At 38.4% G+C, this 20,879-nt stretch overlaps 1 protein-coding gene across 1 annotated transcript in view; it reads left to right on the forward strand.

Moving 5' to 3' along the window:
- Window positions 1–3,408: 3,408 nt before the first annotated feature.
- Window positions 3,409–20,879, forward strand: part of Kcnb2 (potassium voltage-gated channel subfamily B member 2) — a 403,940-nt gene continuing 386,469 nt past the window's right edge. The window contains exon 1 of the mRNA XM_090338945.1: window positions 3,409–3,930. The gene's annotated coding sequence lies outside the window, so the exon portion shown is untranslated. The remainder of the gene's footprint in view (window positions 3,931–20,879) is intronic.

A 20,879-nucleotide genomic window follows, 5' to 3' on the forward strand; every position in this document is an offset into this window, starting at 1 on the left:
CTCTCATATACATTTACATGATTGTGTTTAAATATTCATCTTTTGGAATTTCTTTTATTTCTGTTTTGCTTTACTCAATGTGTCACAAACTTCCTTCCATGTGATATTTTTCTGTGAGACGGAATCTTACTATGTAGCCCAGGCTGGGACTTGAACTCCAGATGCTCAGGCACAAAGCAATGCCACATTCTCTTTCTTTGTTCTCTAAAAGTTGCACATTACTACTTTTATGTTTATAACATTTTAAAAATGCATTCATCCTCTAGCCTTTACTACTTTATTCAAATCTATTCAGATTCAGTAAAACAACTTGCCAATGTAAATTCCACTTGATAAATTAAAGTTTGGTTAGTAATAATGTTATTGAGATTATACTATTTTGAAATTCTACATTTGACAACAGCAAAACCCTAAGAACCTATTATGCTTAATATTGCATATACATGTATAAAAGAGCATTATGAGGTATAAGAGAACACATTTTTCATTTAAATTATATCTACTGATATGCATAAGGGTATTTCTGGTTAAACTTCAGTTCTCAGATTATTACAGTTGTTTATTGTAGCAGGCTTTATGAGGAAAGCATTTTGACATACTAAATGGTCATTTTACCCCTTGTTTTCCTCTACTATTAGATGAATTTGAGAAAATTGAAATGTAAACAAAAGGAACATTTCTATATATCTCGGTGAAGATTTAAAAACTATAAAATAAGCAATATGAAAACATGTCTGACTTTTCAGTTATATTATTTAAATTTTTCCTTTGAGGAAAAAAAGCCTTTCATCACCTTTACAACATATATGCATATACACATATAGGTATATATATGATAACAAACACAAGAATCTCTGTGAAATTTGGAATTAAAGGTGTATATGCAAAGAAATCAAACTCCAGCCAACAGTGAGTTGTTCTTGATAACCCATTTATACTAGTAATATAGTAAGCAGAATCACACTTTTTTTGTTCTCCCAGAAATACTTTTTATCATTGCATGCTTGCAGACACAACTCAGGCTTCAAAAACAGCTTTCCCTCCTATCTTGTCTATTAGTAATGAGAATATTTTATTCAGTAGATAATTAAACTAAGGACCAATGGCCACTTATTTGATGAGCAAATATATCCAGATTTCTCAAATCTAATGGAAATGTAATGTAAATATTTTAAAGTAAATTCTTGTCTATAATTAAAATTTTACTAGGGCAATCAATAATATTGATGTTGGGATAATAAAAGGATTTTTTCACAGTCTCTAAACTTATTTAAATTTAGGCATATCCAAATTAATGATAAGTATCTTTCCAGACTTAGAATGTTTTGTAACTTCGATTCCACTAACAAACATTGACTGACACAAGCTGCAAAATAATTATGCCCATTGGATGAGTACGTATTTATTCTCTGAAAATGTACGGATAGCCTTGGGTAGATGTTAAAGAAAACAAACAATAAAAAATCACTTCTGAAGAAACCCAATGTTTATAATGGTAATATTTGTGTATAGGAAGTATATCTGTTCAGTAAGAGGAGTAACATGAGTCTTTTAAAGAGAGCTGGAACAATGAGTTTCTGGTGTCACAAAGGAGCAGATCATGGAAGAGGCAGAGTTTGAAGTGGGCCTCCAGGGACCCCTATCTGTTGGAACCTGGGAAATAGTCTTCCAGAAGAGACACACATATGCAATGACATTTCCTGGTAGGGAATGGGAAATATTTGCAGATAGGTAGATGTTTTTCTTTTTTTTATTGTGCTCAGGGAAGAGTCATCTGCTGAGATTGTATAAACCGCATGGGAGAGTGGAGAGACTAGAGATGAGGGAATGCATTTCCTGTAGGTCTGTGGAAAATGGAAGCTAGAACTTGAACACAGGCCAGAATTGCAATAAAGGCTAGAGAATGTGGGCATATTCTCCCTTTTATACTTAAGAAGCCCTGAGATGAGAAGAGAGCTGAGGCAGGGTCTTGCTGGCGTGAAATGGTGACAGATGGTCCGTTCCCATGCTAACCATTCCACCTCATGTGGACGCTCAGCACAAGATAAGAGGGCAGGATCCCAAGGTGTAGATAATCTATGAGGATATTGCTTCCCAGTGCACAACGGGATTAAAAAAAAAAAGCAAGGATGAATAAGAAACAGATTTTAAAGTGTGTTTAAATCTTCCTTTATGGCCATCTTTCTTGGCCTAAAGAATTCTGAGGTTGCAGCAGTGCATTCAAATACATTCTCCTGGACTGCATTTTTGTTTGTTTGTTTGATAGGGTGTTTTAAGCTATGTTATTTGTTCTCCTGTCAGCTATGTGACTGGGCTAGCTTCCTCTAGGAAGGAGCAGCTGAGTCACCAACCTGCAGGGCCAGGCGAGATTGTTGAAGTTCCCCACTCTGCATCCACCCCTTTCCATCCTGATAAGAAAGAACTTGTCTAGTATTCCAGCTGGTAAGCAGACAGCCAAAGCAAGCTGAGTATGAAGAGCGCCCCCGTGGGAAACGAGTCACCCATGGACTCAGCTCTGCCTTGAACCCCAGGAAGGCAGGGTTACTCAGGGGCTAACTCCTGCCAGCCCTCAAGCGGAGCCGGAGGTTCCTGGAGGAAAGTCAGATCTAGTCTGCGCTGCGCTGCTAGTTTACCCTTAGCTTCTTTTGGGGTGTGTGTGTGGGGGGGGGGTCATCCAGGAACCCTCTACCATCACCCCAGTTCCCTGTGGCCGAGCCCGGGAGCTCAGGGTCTCCGTCCTGTAAGGGGGGGATCTGGCAGCCTGAAGATCTCAAGATCTCGGAACAGAAGGGACCAGGGACGAGGGAATCCCGCGAAACCCTAGGAGCGTCTCGGCGGGGCGTCCCAGGGCTTTCCCCATCGCCGGGAGCGCGGCAGCCATGGGGGCTGTGGACCCCGTGGCGGGGGTGCAACCCGGTGGGAGCCTCGGAACCAAGCAGGTGGGTGCGGAGCCCCGCGGGGCCCGAGGAAGCGCGGGGAAAGAGGGAGGCGCCCAAGGAGGTGTGGGCGGTGCCCGTGTCCGGCCGCGCCCTGGGCACCGCGAGACCGAGCTCCGGCATCCCCCGAGGCGCCTGGGCTGTCCGTGCAGCTCCGCGGGATCAACCCTACAGCCTCGATTGCCCGGGAGGGGGAAGAAGAGGAGGAGGAGGTGGAGACAGCAGAAGGAGGCGGCGGCTGTAGCGGCTCCAGCCTCGCGGGTGCGCGGAGCACGAGAGGCGGAGCGGGAGGTTGGGGTGGCCGCGGGCGGGCGGGCGGGCGGCGGGCGAGCGAGTGCGCGCGCCGGGCTGGCGAGCTGCGGGGCGGGGGAGCGGCGCCCCCGCGCGCCCCGCCTCGCCTCCCCGCGCGCCCCGCCTCGCCTCCCGCGCGCAGCCTCTCGCGGCTCTGGCACAGACACACACCCACCAAGCACCCAGCGCCCGCCGCCCCCGCCGGCCGCCGCCGAGCCGCGGGCAGCCCGGAGCGATCGGCAACTCCGGGCCGGCGCGGGCGAGCTCAGCCCCGCTCGATTGTTGGTTGTTTTTTTTTTTTTTTTTTTTTCTTTTCCTCCTCCTCTACTCCAACCCTTTCTAGTCTGGGCGGCGGCGGCCGGCAGCCGGGGGATGGGGACCCCCTCCCTCCCCCGAACCGGGAACGGGGGTGAAGATCCGTGAAGATTTATTGTTCTTTTTGAAGGATGCCTTAGCTCCCTCCCGCCGCCGCCTCTTTGAACCCGGCTACTCGAATCAGTCTGGGATGTGAAGAGAGAGCGAGGGAAAGCCTCCGGGAGCTCCAGCCAGCCGGGGAGACCCTCCTCTCCGGGTAGGGGAGGGGGACCTCCAGCGACACGCCATTGGCGAAGGGGACCTTCGCAGGCAGCGAGCGGGGGAACCCCCCAGCCCTTTGTGGTGCCCGAGCCCGTGCCGCCCGCTGAGCGGGGTCTGTGGGAGCTAGGTAAGTGGGGAGGGGGGGAGGGGGGTCTGCTGCTTTCCCCCCCAGGGGGGTCTTCCTTTCCGAATGCACCTTGGCCGCAGCCCCAGCCCACACTTGAGTGGCTGAAGGAATTGTCAAGTGCCATATGGCACCGGGCGGACTTACACCCCGAGCTGACTTAGCCCCGGCCAGGGCTGTGCGTGCCAGGCTCCTACCCCGTGGGAAAGGCGCCGTCGCCAAGGGTTAGCCCCGGGGAAGGCTTTCCAGCCAGCCTGGCCGGGAAGGGATGGGAAAGGAGGTTGTTTCTAGGAGATGCGCTGTGTGGTTTGCCTTCTGTTCGTTTGTTTGGTAAATGCCACACTCACATGCACACACTTGTGGATGGGGTTTAGGGAGGACGCTGTCTCCCGGTGGAGGGACTGGGGAGGGAGGCGGGGGATCAGGACACAGAGACTTGGGTACTTTTTAATTCCTCACCCCTGATGGTCTCTGTCTCTGTTTTGTAGAAAGCTTCTCTAGAGGATTCATCAGGTCTCCCAGGAGCGAGTTCCCTGCTAAGGGGACTTGACAATTCAGTTGCCTTGAAAGGCACCAAAAGACACCCACCAGTTAGCTCTTTATTTGCTTCCAGTGCTCAGTGACCTCCCTCTCCCCCCAAGATAGTGGGTTGCCATCCATTTTCTGGAATTATGAACCTGTATGTGTGTCCATTCATAAAAAATAGTGTGAAATATGCAAAAGCATGCTAATTGCATGCAACATTTATGACTGCACGTGTGTTAAGCGATGTACAATAACGACAACACTAATGTAAGCAATGTTTGGTAGGCGCAGATGCACACCGGGGGGTTCATTTCCTGCGGGTTCAAAATCCCTTCCAATCAAGTTATGCAATGTCAATATTTTAAGTAGCATTTCACATTTCCATTTTAGCATTGATTGGTTTGGGGATTTGGCTGAGAATCTGATTTTTTTTAAGCTCAGGTGAAAGAAAAAGGAAACCATTTAGTGTTATTATTTTTTAATCATGCAGTATTGTGTGGGACAGAGGTTTCTTGTTTTACTTATTTATAAACAGGAAGCAATATGTTACATTTCACAGAACAAGCAAAAGATGGATTTCTGTAAAAAGCGTTAAGTCTTACCTGTCAGAGTTGAAGGGTTTACAGGAAAGATTTTGGAGAAAGTGACACCTAAAAATTATATGTACATATGCAGGGTAAAGTTTTTATCTGTTTCACTCTTTGTGTGTGTGTGTGTGTGTGTGTGTTTAAATATATAAAGTTATCCATAATTTGTAAAGCATGAGTGACTCCTATAAATACATAGTCTAGAGCATTCTTGGTTCATGATTAACCAGAACTCAAGCCGTCAGCAATTTTAGCATATGATTTGTTTATGTTGCATTCAATTGGTGTTTTAATGTAGGTAGTGAATACATTGCTTTTTTCTTTGTCTTCAGGTTTTCTGAGAATATTGAAGGTGCAACACATAAATAACTGTCCCTCATCCCCCCCCCCCAAATGAAAAGTAGACTTGTTACCTAGAAGAGTTAATATGCCTCTACACCACCAAAAAAGAAAAAGCAAATCATGTGATTCCCTGCCTCACCGAGTTGCCACTGTTTTCGGAACAGTTGGTCATCAAAATCCAGAGTCTGTCTGATAGACAGGAGGAAGGAATGAGTTCTTTGAAAGTTTCCTTTATTTTCTTCCTTCATCAACCTTCCTCCTTCCCTTTCCATGATAGTGTTCCCAAATATCTGTCATACACACACCCACACTCGACTCCAAAAAGTAACTACAGCCTGCCACTGGGCGCCCTGCTCTCACATCTGCGGTTCCTATCACCTCTCTTTCTTTTCTTCTTGCAGATTCACTTTTCTCCAAAACTTGGAATTCAGTGTTCCAAGCATATTTGTTCATTGAACATTAACATGAAGTGCTTTATTCACTGCTTTCTTTCTGACTTTTAAAAACTTCATTGTTGTTAGCTGTACGCAACTTACCCTTACGATTTTCAGTATTGTGATAACAATGAAGACTAGGAAAGAATGAAATGTCAGGATATGAGTGTAGTTACTTTTCTGGCAACTTAACAACATGCCTAGTCAGGTTTCTTTTTTTTATTTGTATACTTTCTCACATGTCTGTAAATGTCCATTAGTCTATGAGTACTAAAAAGGGTTTTCTTTTTTGAATATATTTTGGCATTTTTAAATGCTATCCTACAGAGAACAATATGCATGCATATATATTATGAAAGTAAGTAACATAAAAACCTAGGAAACCTATAAAATATATTTCATAGTTTCCTTGGTAAGAAAGTAGGTACATCTTTGCAATGTGTTCTGCCTTAAAGATTGATTTCTAAGGAAAATTCCTACAGTTGATAGGAAATTTCAAGTGAATTTCAAGAGAAAAATCCATCAGCTTAAGACATTTTATCTCTTTCAGATTATAATATTATTTAAGAATTTTTATTCATCAAGTGGCATTTGATTTCTGTTGTTTCTCATAGGCTGGGGAAGAATAGAGAATACAGATGTCCTATATGTGAGATTTCTTTTTAGAAGTTTTGAGCATTATTTTTATAGCTAAGACTTTATGGCCCATTATTACTGAAATGATAAAATAAACTTTATAGAGCAGAGCAGTCTTAAAATTTGCAGTCACATACTACAAGTATTTTAATAGTCTATATCTGCAGACCATTCTTTTTATTGCTTATTTCCTTCCTGGGCTTCATAGATACATACATATTTTCACAGTTCTTCCCTCCCTCCCCAGTTCTTCACTTCAAGTGTAAGGTATAATGCACAAAGTCAAATATGTGAAACCAGGAGCCCCATTGGCCTGTGAAAGCCAAACCTTCCTGTATTGTCTTTAAAAGTGCCAGTCCCCATAGACTAAATTGTACCAATTTTTAGTAGCTGATTTAATATAATGAAGCCATTCACTAACTCATTCATTAATTCCTTTATTATGTATATGAAGTGTGCTTGACAAATACCAAAAGCAAGGACAATTCTTGCTCCCAAGACCCTCCACAACCAAGAATCTCTCCTGAAAATCCAACAAAAAGCCCTCTAACTTGCTAACTGAAGAATCACAGTAAGAATCAAAAAATGAGAGGTTTTTGACATGTAGAGAGCTGCCTTTAACAATTTCATACTTAACGAATTAAGAGAAATTGATGAAAAGATTATGAAAATTTGTCATTAGCTATTCATTTTGGAATTGTTCAAAACAACATTAAGTTTTAGTAAAATATTTCATTTTAGTTTTAAAATAAATTCTAAAAGTATTATAATTTATCAGTTTACTTTTTTTGCCAGTCCTAGGACTTGAACTCAGAACCTGAGCACTGTCTTTGAATTTTCTCAAGGCTAGAGCTCTACCGTTTGAGCCATAGCAACACATCTGGCTTTTTCTCTGTTTGTGATACCAAGGAATTGAACCCAGGTTTTCTTGCATGCTAGGCAAGTATTCTACCACTAGGCCATGCTCCCGGATCCTATATTATTTTACTTTTATAAACATAATAATAATTCTAACAAGCAAATACTTGAGCCACTTACTTTTTAAAGCATTTTTACAAATATCAATGTTTTGTTTCATTTTTCCTCATACTTACCCAGTGAAGAAGTTACCACTAGTGCCTTGTATTATATAGACAGCAAGACTGATGACAAGGGGCTTTCCTTGGTATGTTTAAAGTCACATAGGAAGTAAACAGTAAAGTCCTGATAAGCCCAGGTATTATGGGTTTCAGAACAGTGTGAAGTTAGGAAGTATTAAGATGGAAGGTCCCATAAGAAGAAAAGGTATTAACCATTTCTACTATCAATAAAGGAGGGCATGATGGAAAAGGTTAGTCAGATATTTGGATATTTTTTTTTAAATGGGAGAAATCTTCCCAAATATCACATGAATTCGAAATAAACCAAGTTAGTAGAGGCAGATTTTTAAAACTTGAGAGGGATTTCCTGAAAGGTGTTATATTTACAGTGACCGTTAAAAGTAAAAGAAAAGAGGATCTCTGATGAGTTTTTGATCATAGTTTTTCATGTATCATTTTTATAAATTTTTAATAAAACATAGTTTTGTATTTTTGAATTATACATGCATGTCTTGAAAGAAGATATACTTTTATACATGCCTTCAGTTTTACTTTATAAAATATATCCTAATATTTAATGGAAAGTGAAATGTAAGATCTTAACAGATTTACTTATAAGTGTATTTATAGAATGCATTTTATTTTATTAAGAGGAAAGCTGCTCTTAAATCATACTTTGGAATTTTTATTAATAAACTTATGTAATATTCCAATTTCTTGCTTAATAGCTATTTCCTAAACATACCATCTAGATGAAAATTTCAAGATAAAATGATTTTGCTGGATGCCCTACCATCAGCTGTCTAGCTATAGCCGATTGACTAACACTTCATTTTTACATGGCTATTAAACCCCATAGGCTAGGAGATATCGTCTAACCAACCTTTGATTTACCATTGTCTTGTAGTTAGAAAAATTCACTTCAGAACTCACATATACTTCCAAGTAAAACAAGACATTGCATGAGATTGAGGTACCCACACCAATTTTGCCAAACTTGTCTAATCAATGATATATCTAAAGTGCATAATTCTTAGTACACAAACCCCTGACCAGTATGTGTGACAAAATTCCTAGGAGTTGGTGATACTGAAATAATGTGCATTGTGACTCATGTGTGAAGTTGCCTATAGATACAGACGTGGATGCAATACTGACCAAGTCCACAAGGAGGAGGGAGAACGGCCAGAATTAAACACAAGGAACTCTGCTGTTAGGCAGAATGAAGAAAGCTTTATTAGATTGGCAAAATGTTGAATAATTGATTCAGAGTTCTATCCTGAGAGCCAGGAACTGAATATCCCCTTAAGATTCTCATTTAGTATTTCATCCTAAAGAGATCTCATGATTTCCTTTGTGCCAAGCCCTCAGCTAGTTGTTAGGGAGCATAAATATGAACAAAGCATCATATACTTGAAGTCTATAGGCATAGAATAAACAAATCCTGACAAAAAACTATAAATGTTATTGGTAGCATGGCAGTTCGGTTGAGTGGTTGCATAACAAAAAGATCCCTAGAGTAGGAAAATACAGTTGCTTCAAGTTGTATATATTTAGAGCCATGATTCTGAATTCAGCCAGGTCTAGGGCCCTCTGTTTTATAAGCTGTATTTTGTAAAAATCCATTTTACTTTCTTGAAGTAATATTTATGGGCATTATATCTATGTGTACAAATAATATTTTTAAATCCATATAAATTCCCTCTGTGTAATAGGAAAAATACAAGAAGCTTTAGAGAAATGAAATACTAGGTATATGAATATGCATGCACTGAAGTATAGCTACACTAAAGGATGCAATGAAACATATGTTTTCTACTAAAAATGCATGTTTAGATAGGATAAAAATAAATTTGGATACGAAGATAGTATTCTGTTGAATAATTGATGACATTTTTGTGTATATGGCATTTTGAAATGAGAATGAAATAAATATATCCATTGGGGTGACAGCTACATTTGCAAACAGGTGGGTGTGCTATGGTAGTGAATCAGTTCAATAGCACTAGTACAGGTAACATATGTGCCAAGGTGGTGAATAAATCTTGGTGAAGTTCTAAATATAGTACTGACCATCCTAGAAAATTCTAATGTAAAAAAATTGTTTCATAGAATAGGGTTAGAAACAAGCCACAGGTAACTGAGAGCCAGTTTTCATTTACATATGTGTTTAATGAGATGTGTGAAAATTATGAAGGAGGCAGGATGTGTGCACCTACAAGTCTTCCTTACAGTCCTAAGGCCAGCCCTTCCAGTACTTTACAACTTTGGAAAACTCCAAAGGGAATGAGTTAACTAATCTAAATCAGTGATATGGATTATAGTTACCATTTTCCACTGAAAGAAAGCCAGTGCTGTTCTAATTTGTACCTGTATGGAAAAGGCAGTATTCTCTATGTCTTTAGGAAGATATATTTAGAGGCTGAGCAAAAAACTAGGTAAAAGGCAGCAAAATCAAACTACAAAGGTATCAGAACATTCTGAGATATCCTAATAGTAGACATGCTATGTATGGCTGGCTGATAGAGATAATCTGATCATGAATGTCAGAGTTTCATTTTCTACGTGGGAGTGTCAGACAAGACTTCACAGATGAAGTGACATCTAATCTCATTTTTAAAAGATGAGTAAGCATTCTCCAGGTGGAAAAGACAGGCAGTGCATTCTAGGGAGAGAAAATAGTGTTTGCAAAGCAATGTCAGGAAAAAGAGCTGGCCCGGTGATGGGTCTCAGCATAAGCATTTGTAGGATAGTGATAGGAGAGGAGGTTGAAAAAGATGATCATAAATTAGATTTGGAAGACTTAGATTTGATACTATTCTGAGTCATTTGGATTTTGTCCAAATAACCTCTGAACTAGAGGAAGTGGGTGGTCTATAAGAGAAAAGATTGATGCTTGGAAGATTAGTTGAGAGTCTACTATAGAATACAAGCAAGGCAAGTTCTAGAACGTCAACAAAGATAGTGGAGAAAGAAAAGAGACTTTGGATTCCTGATGGCAAATATTTATATCTAAGTGCCTCATAGGGTTCTTGTTCCTGACACATAATAGCAAGCAGTAGTCTCTCCTATTTTTCTTTAGCCATCACTGTCTTGAACTAACTTGAGCTTCTGTAATAGACTTCAGTATTTCAGTGGCTAATAGACATTTATTTTTTTTACTTACATGTGGGTCCGGTATATATGTGTTTTATTACAATGATTTGGGACCTCAGACTTTTTTTGCCAGTCCTGGGCTTGAGCTCAGGGCCTGAGCCCTGTCCTTGAACTTTCTCAAGGCTAGAGCTTCACCACTTAGCCCCAGCACCACTTCCAGCTTTTCTATGTATGTGGCACCAAGGAATCGAACCCAGGTCTTTGTGCATGCTAGGAAGCACTCTACCATTAGGCCAAACTCCTGGCCCTGACCCCAGACTTTTTCTATCTACTCTAAAAAATCAAATAGAATACTTGTCCTCCGGCTGGCCATTGTGAAAGAAAGTGAATATCGAGAAGGCACATGCAAGAAATGACACTCCTCATTTTCATTCCTATTACGTTTGTGATGAAGAGCCATTGGTCAACTATTTACAAAAAGCCTTGTACGTATAACTCCCATGTGGATAGCCAATTCTAGCATATTTTTGCTAAATAGCTGCCTACCATATCTGCTTTTCTGACTACATGTAGTAGTCAGGATATCTCAGAATGTTCTGGCTTCTCCTGACAAACTGAACCCTACCTAGTCATTGAATCTGTCTCCAATAACAGTGGTGTGAAGTCCTCCCCATTTTAAAGCATGACGGGTCCTTTATGGCCCAGAAGCCTTGAACTAAAAGACAGGTCTCCTACTATATGTTAGAAGTTTGGAATACTGCCTTCAAATTTTCCATTTGGACAAAGGAAAAAAGAACAGTGTTTGACCTATAATGTGGAAGAAATCTGGATAGGCATTGTTAATGATGTCCTGTTTGGCATTTGGGAAAATTTCCTTATTAGAACTTGGATTTGTATCTTAGAAGAACCTTTGTCATTGTTCTCTGCAGCTCTCACCACTCAGTAGGAGGCTCTTATTGTCTATTCCTGTGGGACACATCTTGCTACATTCTCTGTCACTTCACTTTTTATATGGTTCTTGGCTGAGTACTTTGGGATAAAGAATGGCAGTTACAGTGCAGTCAAGGAACAATTTCTAATTAAATGTGAGTGTCACTGTTTGTAGATTTTAGGTACCATTTCTTAACCACAAGGGATTTCAGACTAGCTCATATATACTGGGGCCTAAGTACTAAATTTGCTAGATCCCTTTCTTCCTATAGACATTTTTTCTATCTCATTATCTGGAATTTTCCCAGTGTCCTTTCTCAAGGTGCCAATGGATACCTCTAAAAGAGATAGTTCATCACTTACAACAATTTTGTTCCCGTGTTTGTATTTCACTCCTACAAGGACACTAGCCTACAATTGCCAAAGTTCATTGTTTCTTCTAAAAATTTTACCCACAAACAAAATAGTTCTTACTATTTCTCATAGTCTCACTGGTTTGTGATAATAACCAACTTTGTAAAAACGTGTTCAGTAGGCATTTAGTAAACGCTTTTCAGAGGTGACTCTGCTAGGTCACAAGGTAAAATGAGCTTAGTCCTCTTCCTCCCAGGGTTTACAGTCTAGCTGAAAGCAAACATGGAATATCCATGTGCTCTATAGTCTGCCCTAGGTCCAAACGGTTGATAGCTTTTTGGGTTTACTTGTAAGAAAAAAGAAGAGACTAATTGTGGGCTCTGGCATTTGTGCTAAGTTGAGGCAGTTGAGACATACTGTTATTATTTTCTACTCGGCTTGCGGTCACCTGGTTTATTTCTGTATACTCTGGGACTTGACCTAGGTGGCTATATGGAAGTCTGCGTAGTCAGAAATTTAGACTTTAGGGAAATTGAGGCTCTCCTGGCTGAATATGACAAAGGGTGCTTGGGAACAGGCAAATGCTTGGATATTCACACCAGCAGAATTAAGATTATTTAGCCCTCTACAAGCTCAGAATGATGATTTGTAGAGGTCTGAAGATGTTTCCTGCTGTCCACACAGTTAGATCTCCATTCTTTAGAAAACTAGGTGAAAACCTTAATTCAAGGAAAGAATGAAAATGTTCAGATCCAATATTTTTTTTTCTTTCTTTCTTTTTTTTTTGGTCAGTCATGGGGCTTGAACTCAGGGCCTACACACTGCCCCTGAGCTCTTTTTATCAAGGCTAGCATTCTTTTTGAGACATAGCACTACTTCCAGTTTTCTGGTGATTAATTGGAGATAAGAGTGTCATGGACTTTGATGCTTGGGCTGGCTTTGTACCACAATCCTCAGCCTTCTGTAACTAGTATTATAGGAATGAACCACTGGCACCTGGCATGGTATTATTTTCTACACCATCATCAAACTACTAACTCATTTCTCATCCTTTCACTACTAAAATAGCTTATTAACTGGACTCTTAGCTTCCTTTCTTATATTTAAATTAATTTTGTACTTTTTTTCAACAATTCAAGTCTGATTACATCATTTATCTACCTAAAATGACCTCTCATATTTTTCTCTAAATATAAACTGCAAAAGCATGATCTTGAGTTACCTATAATGATGTACTCTTCAAACTCTTCTTGACAAGGGCTAGGAGAGTCCTATAGTCTGGGAGACACTAAAGTCTGTAAGTAAAGCTCAGGTTGTTTAACTGGTGGAAATGCAAGTGAGTGGTGTTAAGATTAGGTATACATAATGCTTCCAGCAGAGTCTTTCTTTAAGCCATCACCAATAGCAAATTTATTTTGAATATTGCTGTTTATCCCAGAACATTGATAGCAAAAGAACATTTTTCTGTGGTTTTATTGTTATTGCAAAGGTGATATACAGAGGAGTAAGAGTTATATAAGTCAGATAAAGAGTATATATCTTTTTGAACAATGTCACACTTTCCTGTTCATGTATCTGTCTTTGGGAGGGTAAAGGGAAGCACAGAAATGGTAGGACAAACAGTGAACAAATGCAGCAGTGATACTTAGTAGACACTATATTGAAAATTAACTATATAACTGTGTGTAGAGATGGGAAGGAAAAACTGCTAATAGAGCTTTTACCTCACCCATATTAATAACTTATTTCTTATTTAAGAACACAGGTTGGCCTTGTAGATACATAGGAATATTTCTTGATGATGATGATGATGATGATGATGTGTGTGTGTGTGTGTGTGTGTGTGTGTGTGTGTGTGTGTGTGTGTGGTGCTGGGGATGGAACCCAGAGTTTTTAATACATGGTAGGCAAGCCTTCTACCCACGGGGTTACTGTGATAAGGGGAACTCAATATGATCCTGGAATGTTATATCTCTGCTTTCCATTACAGGGGTCACAATAGCCACATGAGTTTAGAATGTTAGTGTGACCATGAGAAAATGAATTCTAAATTTATTTAAGGTTAATTGAAATTAAAATAGCCAGTGTGTGGCTAGTGGCTACCATACTAGGTAATGTAGAGCTGGACTATTTTTAGCATGAACTAATTTAGAAAATGTTAGAAGTTTTAATTCCAGAAATAAATATTTACTAGCTAGTTCAGGTCTACCCTATTATTAGCATGAACTAATTTAGAAAACACCATGTTTCCAAAGTCGTACAGCTTTAATTCCAGAAACGAATATTTACAACCAATGTTGACCTCCCATTTACCATATGTGAACATGACAGCTAACCCTGGCAACCCAGACTTAACTTGGCCTGCACGGATATCTCCCACGTTCTTCCCACTGAAGGGATTTGAACGCACAGTCCCTTGTTTCTCTCCATAGGAATTTGTTCTTTTCTGATGGCATTTCTTTCTTTATATGAGCTGTACAAATTATAATGTAGCATAAAAATGGAGAACTTAATCTTTGCAAATGTCTTTTTTTCATTGTTTCTTTTCTTTTTTAAAATTTTATCATCATCATGATGTATAGAGGGGTTACAGTTACATTCAGGAAGTAGTGAGTGTACTACTTCTTGAACATTGTACCCATTTGGAAATATCTTTGTACTACAGCCTTCAGTGTATTTTCATGCCCTTCTCGTTTCCATTTTTTGTTCCCCCAACCCCATCTTCCCTTTCAGACTTTCTTCCTCTAGTCAACTTACCTTTCTAAACCTTTAAGGAAACGGAACCATTCCATTGTGTCCTTTAACAAGTTACTTTTGCATCTTTTCCTCTGTGTTTATTTCCAAAAGCCATTTTGTGAATTTAGTTCAGTAACAAGACAAACAATGACAACAACAACAAAAAAACAAGATTACCAAAATGAAACAGACGCAAACCACTTCAGTTCATAAATACACACACACACACACACACACACACACACACACACACACTTCTAAAATAATGATAACTCATGGCTACCAATTAAAAAATTTTTGAGTTATCTGCTATAATAGTTCCAGTTTAGTTTTGTTAAGAGTGTAAGTATAGGATTGACCTGGATTTTTTCTTATTCATTATTTAAAAAATATTATAGCTGCCTTTGATCAGTTGAAAGTACTCATTTGTCTGACTCTTGTGTTCTTTTCCCTGCTCCTCACAAATAAAAATATATTCCAATAGGGTAGTCTTGGGATAAGAATGTGATGTTTAGAAGGGAAAATTCTGAGCTATGATTGTTAAGTAATATTTAAGAAGGAATGGTCTATTTTGACTCACTTTTTTCCTAGTCTGAATAGCTTGGAGCAAATGAGTCCATGGGCTTTCATGCTAAATGTCTTCAGTTCATAAAATCATGTTATTAATCAGACTATCATTAATTATTAATTTACATTGGAGATAAATGCCACTTTAAATTTGGAATCCTGATTTTTTCCTTCTAGATCTAAGTAGAGCATTTTCATTAGGCTTTATGGAAAGACTGAACACACAAAGCTGCTTCTTAAACTTGTCTTCTGGCTCGATTCAGACCCAACAAAATACTCAGTTTTCAGTAATAATAAACCTAAATATATATATAGAACTGAAGTAAAATATAATTATGAGTTTTTCTGTTTGTATTTGTTTAAATAAGGAGCCATTATCTTGCTTGCATTTTGCACTTGGAATATAGTAGTAGATGCTCAGGAAATTGTTTATGGATGAATTAACAAATTATAAAAAATAACCTTAAAGAGTTTTTTTTTAAACTTCCAAACAGTGGCAAACAGTTCCAAACAGTTCCTGTACATGAAGGTTATATCTCATAAAGCCTACGAGGTAACATGTCTATATCCTTTCTTGGAATTGCATATTAATTTTTCTTTCTTTGCAGCAATGTGGTTTAAGAAAGCCTCAACTAAGTTCTAGTAAAATAATTATGCTAGTCAATAATATTGTCTTGATCTGTCCAAACATGTGCTACAAGCAGCACAAATTCAACATTTCTGTAACATACCTTGTAGTATTTTTGGAGCTGTGAAACAGAGATTTCCTAGGGAAGAACCTAATTTCAGGAGCCTTGGATACTACATCTACTGCTTATTCGCCCATAGAAGATTGATTGAATGTAAAGATCTAATTTCCCCAGTTAGGCTTTAGACCTTTATGAATTCTGTCAATATTTCTTATTTTGAACATTTCAAAAAGTCTTCCTAAGCTATCCTAACCATAAATCTTGAATACTAAGATAAATGCATTACTTTTAAAAGTCACACACTAAAAATTACATTTAGTTTCCCAATCTTAGAACTTCAAACACAGTTGCCAATCTTAACATCTCTACCTATAAAAAAAATGACACACAATGACTGATTTTGTACATGCCTGTTAACACAGGCATAGAGTTAGTACTACAAAGATTAGTTGGGATTACTTTTTTCTTGTGTAGGAGAATAATTCAATATTGATTCCATTTTTGTATTTAGTGTTCTGAGAATCCTAATAGTAGAGGAAAATCCTTAGTCTTATACATTAGGATTTTCATTTTTAGATAATCCTGGATCCAATTCTTATTAATCAATTTATGTTGGGCAGGAGCCTTACTTTTTTGAATCTCAGTTTATCTTTAATAAAAGATACTAATGCCACCTCCAGGAAATCTGATAAATAATGAGGAGTCTCATTATCAGAATTAAATGTACAGCAGGCACATTTGTTGCTGAGATTTTGTAGATGATGAAGATGATAAATCTTAACAAAGTTAAAGAAAAACAATGGCATCATCACTTTTGGCTCTCTTTCAGACACAGATCCAAGAATATCCCTACCTTCTAGGAAATGTAAGTCTTCCTTGTAGACATTTTGATCTTAAACTGAAATAGAATCCAAACTGTAAATCTGAATCCCATGGCATTAGCTTATTTTATGCTAATGTGCTCTTACATTATGATCGTGACTACTTGAGGCTTGAAAAGGTGAAAGGGAAATACTCACCCTCTCTAAATCTAGAAGAATCAGTTCTTTGCTTAAGTGCAGAACAGTGAAAAGCTAGCATAACTTGGAGGATGAGTTGAAAAAAAGGAAAATAAAAAAGTTCATAACTTCACCACCCTTCACTGGGCTGCTCCTTTCAATGGGAAACATAGCTAACATTTATTTTTTCACTATTTTCTATCACTGGATCCAAAGTAACATTCTCTCTTATACTGTTGCTACCATAATTTTGTTTGATTTTTTTTCCCTTTGCACTGTTTTTCAAATTATTTATTTCAAGACTGTGTCATCTGGTACCGTTCACATGAACTCAGGGTTTCTGTTAGTCCATCTGTGGTCTTTCATTTTCAAATTTTATTTTAGAAACTGTTGATGAAAATTGATGTGTTCCTTTTCTTCATTAAATGCCTTAATATTTTCTTATCAAATGGTGCTCAATTTTATTATTGGCTGTAAATTTCACATCTTAAAATTCATAGACACTAGCAGGTCATCTCACCCATCTGTTTTATGTTCTTACCATTAATTTTTTTTGTAGAATACAAGCTTTTGAACAACAAAAACACATATTATATTAAAAGATGGGGCAGGGGAAAGGATAGGAAATTTTATACAGCGTCATACACAGATGGATGCTTTAAAAGTGCTGTTTAATGATATTCCCTAATGAGAAGTGTGGATGGAAAACATTATTCACAAGGGGAGTGGCGATGGGTGGATGCACAGTTTAGGGAATCTTTTTCCATTTTTACCTACTACTCAAGAGGAAGAACAAATCAAATAGACACACTCTGATTTCACTAATCCTGTTGATTTTTTTTGAAACTTTCGTTTCTTTTTTTTTTCTTTTTTATCTTTTATTGTCGGGGTAATGTACAGAGGGATTGCAGTTACATTCACGAGGTAGTAGGTGTATTACTTCTTACACCTTGATACCCCTTCTCATGTTTTCAATGAGAAAGAAACAGGCCAGGTGCCAGTGGCTCATGCCTATAGTCCTAGCTACTCAGGAGGCTGAGATAGGAGGATTGTGGTTCAAAGCCAGCCTGGAAAAAAAGTCTGTGAGACTCTTTATCTCCAATTAACCACCATAAAACCGGAACTGGCACCATGGCTCAAGTGGTAGACTGCTAGCCTTAAGCTGAAGAGCTCAGGGACAGTAGCCAGGCCCAGAGTTCAAGCCCCACGACCACCACCAACAACAACAAAAAAAAAAGAGGGGGAGGAGGAAAAAGAAAAGAAATAGTACTTTTGAATGAATGTGGCTTTGCTCTGTTTTCCATTATAAATTTTGTCAGTGGTCTGTTTTGATTATAAAGATATGGTGTCTTAGTTCTTCAGGGATGTTGTTATAGAATACCCTATACTGGGTAATTTATAAGAGCTGGGAGTTCTAGAAGCTGGAAGCCCAAGATCAAGAGACAGCAGTTTGGAATGTGATGAGGGCCATCTCCTCTTATATATATTAATTATATATATATTGGAATGGATTTCTATGCAATACATAGAAAGCCAAATGCTATGGTATGGATGTTTGTGTATAATACATTGAAATAGTACCCCCAAAGTGATAGTATTAAGAGGTGAGTTCTGTTGGAGGTGATAATTGAGTCCTCATAAACAGAATTGATGTCTTAATAATCAGAGGCCCTGAAGAGCTGCCTTACTGCTTCTGTTTTGCAAAGATACATTGAGAAACCCTGTCTTTGCTAACAAGTTTACTGATTGTTGGCCATTGTCTTTCCTTACTATGAAAAATAGATGGCAGAGAAACACTACAACTTTGTGTAATCAATAATTTGACTCAAGGATAGACAAAGACATAAAAGCTCCTTAAAATGTTGATTTGAAGGCAGAAGGCAATGGTTAGTGTGGTAGGGTTAGATGCAGGGGACCCCTTTCAATATCTGTAGGTCTCTGGATTCTCTTTCAAGCTTAGCAAAAACCAAGTGATAACAGCTAAGTCAAATGACCTCATTGGATCTCAGTTTTAAAACTTGTAAATAAAAATGAAAGAGAATATAAAGTATGGTTTAATATTTAAATCACAAGTGGAATATTTAAATCACAAAGACTAATCCTTAATACTGGAGACTTTAAGACAGCTATGTTACCTATCATGTGCTGGGCTATAAGGAAATAAGGACAGGAATAGAATTTTGAAGTATATATTTACTATACAGATCCCACCTGAGAATTGTGTAAGTCTTGCTCTTGAGTATTCCAAACAAATAATTACTAAAAATGACTTAAAAAGGGGCCAAGAGTATGGCCTAGTAGTAGAATAATGCTTGCCTAGCATTCACAAAGCCCTAGGCTTGATTTCTTGGTACCTTATACACAGAAAAAGCTGAAAATGGTGCTGTGGCTCATGTGGTAGAGCACTAGCCTTGAGAAAGCTCAAGGACAGTGCCTAGGTCTCAACTCCTGGGACTGGCAAAAAAAAAGATCTAAAAGCTAATCTAAGATGAAGTATAACAAAATATTCATGTACCAATCAAATTTCATAAGAATTAGAAAATAGGGGCTAAATCTGACTATATAAAACATACAAGTTAGCATATGAAATTTGTCTGTACCCAAATTGACAGATTATATCATCCATATAGAATAACAAATAAAGATGGAGGGTTATGAACTGTTTTTTGTTTATTTGTTTGTGGAATTACAGGGTATCCCATTGTTTGCCATTCCTTTTAATAGTAGCAAGAATGCCTCTGTTGCCTTTGGTGTTTTGTCATCTCCTTTCATTTTTATCCCCTTCATTCCATTGTGAGTCTGGGAAGAAATTGCAAAAGGAGACATTTAGAAGCACACACCTTCAGCCCAATGTAAAGGGCACATTCATTTTTTTCAGAACAGAAAATCCACTAGTAGAATGGTAGCTTACAATATGTGTATGTTTTGAAGCATTCTGAAAATTTCTTGCCACAACTCTGATATTTGCAAAAGGTTCATGATGCTTCTATAGCCAGTATTGTATTTTTCAGACTTGAATATTTTTGTCAGGTATAATTTCTCTATAAAAATCTAGATGTTTGTTTTTATTATAATGAACATACATATATTCTTATCTATATGATCTACTTCTTATATTCTGTATTTAGTGATGAAAATGGTGTCTTAAATAGTTTATAAATCCAGAGACATCTGTGATATTGAAAGATGCTCATATTACATTTCCTACTTATTATCTATCTCTCTACTTCTTACTGCAACATAATGCTTCCTTTGACCACTGAAAGCAAAGCTTTTAGAATTTCATTTGAGTGTATCTAAAAACAGCATCGGTTATATCAAGGATAAAAGTCTTAGATTTTTTTTAGACCAAGGAACAAATAGTTGTGCTAAAATTGAGGATATATTGACATTAGCAGCCTTTGATTGCAGCAAAGAAATGCCACCTTTTACCTCTCTGAGGACAAGGACAGCACTTCAGTTATTACTGGAGCTTGACATATTGAAAAATCATAGAGAGAATGAAATTGATTAATACTTCCAAGTTCTGAAACAATCCAAATTTGCCCATTTTCTTAGAATAGCTAAAAGATTACAGGATCTTTCTTTAGAAGATTATATCTATATACTATGCTTGATTTTTTTTGCCAGTCCTAGGGCTTGAACTTATCCTGAGCACTGTTCTTGGGCTTTCCTCAAGCCTAGAGCTCTACCACTGGAGCCACAGCATCACTTCCAGCTTTTTTGTATATATGTGGTACCGAGGAATCGAACCCTGGTTTTTATGCATGCTAAACAAGCATTCTACCTCTAGGTCAAACTCCCGGTCCTTGATTTTCTTTCTTTTCTTTGTGTGTGTGTGTGTGTGTGTGTGTGTGTGTGTGTGTGTGTGTGTGTGTGTGTGTGTGTGTGTGGTGGGGGATTGTTTTAGGGCTTGAACTCTGGGCCTGGGCGCTATCCCTGAGCCCTTCACTTCCAGGGTAGTGCTCTGCCACTTGAG

Source organism: Megascapheus bottae, chromosome 9 (assembly GCF_031878675.1).
Source record: "Megascapheus bottae isolate mThoBot1 chromosome 9, mThoBot2.hap1, whole genome shotgun sequence".
NCBI lineage: Eukaryota > Metazoa > Chordata > Mammalia > Rodentia > Geomyidae > Megascapheus > Megascapheus bottae.